Source organism: Bombina bombina, chromosome 3 (assembly GCF_027579735.1).
Source record: "Bombina bombina isolate aBomBom1 chromosome 3, aBomBom1.pri, whole genome shotgun sequence".
NCBI classification, from domain to species: Eukaryota; Metazoa; Chordata; class Amphibia; order Anura; family Bombinatoridae; genus Bombina; species Bombina bombina.
This window is the reverse complement of record NC_069501.1, coordinates 543,221,103-543,225,312: the sequence shown is the minus strand read 5'-3', so window position 1 is coordinate 543,225,312 and position 4,210 is coordinate 543,221,103.

The window sequence follows — 4,210 nt, the reverse complement described above, 5'->3', positions numbered from 1 at the left end:
TTTAAAATTGTTGTAATATTTTTCTTATGTTTGTAAATATTTTATTATTTTCTGTAACTTAGTTCTTTTTTATTTTTTGTACTTTAGATAGTTTATTTAATTGTATTTATTTGTAGCAATTGTGTTTAATTAATTTATTGATAGTGTAGTGTTAGGTTAATTGTAGGTAATTGTAGGTAGTTTATTTAATTATTTTATTGATAGGGTAGTGTTAGGTTTAATTATATCTTAGGTTAGGATTTATTTTACAGGTAAATTTGTTATTATTTTAACTAGGTAACTATTAAATAGTTCTTAACTATTTAATAGCTATTGTACCTGGTTAAAATAATTACAAAGTTGCCTGTAAAATAAATATTAATCCTAAAATAGCTATAATATAATTATAATTTATATTGTAGCTATATTAGGATGTATTTTACAGGTAAGTATTTAGCTTTAAATAGGAATAAGTTATTTAATAAGAGTTAATTTATTTCGTTAGATAAAAATTATATTTAACTTAGGGGGGTGTTAGTGTTAGGGTTAGACTTAGCTTTAGGGGTTAATACATTTATTAGAATAGCGGTGAGCTCCGGTCGGCAGATTAGGGGTTAATAATTGAAGGTAGGTGTCGGCGATGTTAGGGAGGGCAGATTAGGGGTTAATACTATTTATGATAGGGTTAGTGAGGCGGATTAGGGGTTAATAACTTTATTATAGTAGCGCTCAGGTCCGCTCGGCAGATTAGGGGTTAATAAGTGTAGGCAGGTGTCGGCGACGTTGTGGGGGGCAGATTAGGGGTTAATAAATATAACATAGGGGTCGGCGATGTTAGGGCAGCAGATTAGGGGTACATAGGGATAACGTAGGTGGCGGCGGTTTACAGAGCGGCAGATTAGGGGTTAAAAGTGTAATGCAGGGGTCAGCGATAGCGGGGGCGGCAGATTAGGGGTTAATAAGTGTAAGGTTAGGGGTGTTTAGACTCGGGGTACATGTTAGAGTGTTAGGTGCAGACGTAGGAAGTGTTTCCCCATAGGAAACAATGGGGCTGCGTTAAGAGCTGAACGCTGCTTTTTTGCAGGTGTTAGGTTTTTTTTCAGCTCAAACTGCCCCATTGTTTCCTATGGGAGAATCGTGCACGAGCACGTTTTTGATGCCGGCCGCGTCCGTAAGCAACTCTGGTATCGAGAGTTGCATTTGCGGTAAATATGCTCTACGCTCCTTTTTTGGAGCCTAACGCAGCATTTGTTTGAACTCTCGATACCAGAGTTAAATTTATGGTGCGGCCAGAAAAAAACCCGCGGAGCGTTAACAGCCCTTTTACCGCCGAACTCCAAATCTAGGCCTAAGATCTTGATTTTCACAGATCTTAGTGTGACCTTTCACAAAAATAAATCTGACTCCGAAAATAGCCGAAATCCATGAGCCGCTGCCTATTTCTGCATTCGGCAGCTAACAAAGCTATTGAATGCACTTGCCTTATTATTAAAGCATTCTACACAGTATTTTTTGCCAGCTGAGTGGCATTTTAAAGTAGCCAGGTGAGGCTATTATAACAATGTTCAAATTAATTGTATAATTGAAGATAAATTGGGTTAATGATAATTTTTCAAAAGGAATTCTAAAAAAATGATTAGCTAATTTAAGCTTAATATTGGCTTAAATTTTAGCTGGGTGGTCAGTAAAATCAGCCATGTGGTATACACAGCTGGGGAGAACACTATCATATGAAGGTATTTAAAGTTAAAATGTATTAATTCTGGCTTAAAGGGACACAAAACACAAACATTTGATTTAATAATTCATATAGAGCATACAATTTTACAACTTTCCAATTTACTTATTATCTAATTTGCTTCCTTCTCTTTGTATCCTTTGTTGAACAAGCAGAAATGCATTGGGTGAGCCAATAACATGAGTCACATATGTGCAGTCACCAATCGGCAGCTCCTGAGCCTACCTAGGTATCCTTTTCAACAAAATATACCAAGGGAACAAAACAAATTATGCAATAGAAGTAAATTGGAAAGTTGTGTATAAGTACAAGCTTTATCTGAATCATGAAAAAAAATGGTGTTTCATATCCCTTTATGTGAATACATGATGAAGCCCCCACCACAAGAGATTATGGGGCAAAACGCACGTAGGTGGCAGTTTTGTGTGTGACAGGACAGACTACACAAAAGTTCTCCCTGGCCTTCTGCTGTGGCTGTGGCTGATTTTTCATGTCTGATGAACTGCAAGTGAGAGTGACCTTGAGAGCAGCTATATGTTGTGGTCCAAATTTTTGTATGACTGCACTTTAAATATGCTGCAGAGCTGTGAAGTTACTCATTGACCTTAAAGGGACAGTAAAGCCTTGTAATTGCAATACATTTCTGTTGTGCTGCTAAAGAATAACATATCAGCCAAGTCATAATGTTTTTAAAACAAATGAACATCCTTTTTTCTGCAATTATTTTTTAATAGCCAAACTCCACCCACCATTTGCCTTATTTGGAGGAGCCAATGTGGGCTCCAGTCAGCAGACTACAAGGCTAGCCACAGTCATAAAGGTAGCATGAAATGCATTTATTTTCAGTTGTTATCAGTTAAAGCCAATTAGGGACAAATATCTAGCAAAGTTAGCCTTGAAAAGTCAGCAGGGTCCATTTCAAGAAATTAGAAATTGCTCACTTTTCAGAGCCAAATTACATGAAATGGGGCAAAATGATGGAAATACATTACAAAGTTGTTTCATTATACATAACTATACAAAATCTTAAGGTGTTTACTGTCCCTTTAAGAACAGTCACGAGACTACAGTCAAGTGGAATATCAGCGCTAAATAAGCGACTAACAAACTCTGAGGATGGAGGGATGGAAGCTGTACAACTCTGCACAACGTGGGTACAGCCCTCATACTAACTGACAGCCTGGGCTATTGCTAATACTGACTTGTTATAACAGTATGGCCAAGTAATGTGTATGTGTGATTTAATTAATGACAGGACTGAGATGTATACATATTAGTGCCTTGCTGCATGTTCTTTATGAACAGTGCATGTATGCTTTATATATAACACAGCACACGCCCTCTATAGCTATGCTGTTTTTGTATTTTACAATAAATATTTCTCTATATATATTCTCTATATATATCTGTAAATACAATATATATTTATATGTTAATTGTTCATATAGATATAGTATAGATACATATTAAAAAAAATACAATTATATATATATATACTGTATATAAATATTTAAAAATAAAAAGAACATTTTCTTCTGTGTGATGAACAATGGAATGTAAAGTATTCCTGACTTAAGGTTTAGCTCAGTTGATCTAATGCAGTGTTGAGTGCGTGAGTGATAACTTTTAGGTCTTTTTTAATAGCACCTCAAAGAAGTTTATGGGTAGAAGAAGTGCGGTCACGGTATCCAAAGTCCTGAAGTTAGCACACCTTGGCCTTTTGCTCTCACGCTAACGTTTTACTTTTAGCTTGTGATACGCAAGCTAACCCGGCCATGATACATTTTTACTTTGAGCGCAGTTAGTGCAAGCGCGAAAAAGTTATTTAGCGTGCCACTTGTAATCTGGCCCGAAATATCCCCTTGGAGCTAAAACCAGCCAACCATTTATGCTTATATGAAGCAAAGCAGGAAAATATATAGGTAGAAACCCTTTATCCAAACTGCTTCGGATCAGGCAAAGATTTGGATTTTAGAATAGTTTGGATTTTTTGAATATTTTTATATTTGCATCTGTAAAATAGGACAGTTTGGAGTTGGGATGAAACCAAGTGTAAAAATAAATATCATAGGTCATTTAGGCAATATTTACATGCCATAATACATCTTATACATGCTACCTAAAATAGTTTTATATAATTTTTAATACTTTTGTATACATATTACCATCAGAAAGCTACTACAGTACTGTAATCAGAAAGGTAATATGTGTTAATTTAAATAAATATAGACTGTTATTTGCATTTAAAAACACAAAATCCAAACAAAAGACAGAGGATTGTGACTTACAGGTAGGCAAAAATAGTAATTTTTGATACTTTGTTTTTAAAAAAAATATGAATTAAAAAGTTTGGATTTTAGGGGGAGCTTCCGGGCAGCGACCAAGATGGCCGCTTATCTCAGAGTCTGAGCAAACGAGCTGATATATCTGCTGGATATCACTCATATGATCAACCATCCAGGATTTGTTTCTGACTACTTAGTTTAAGCTATA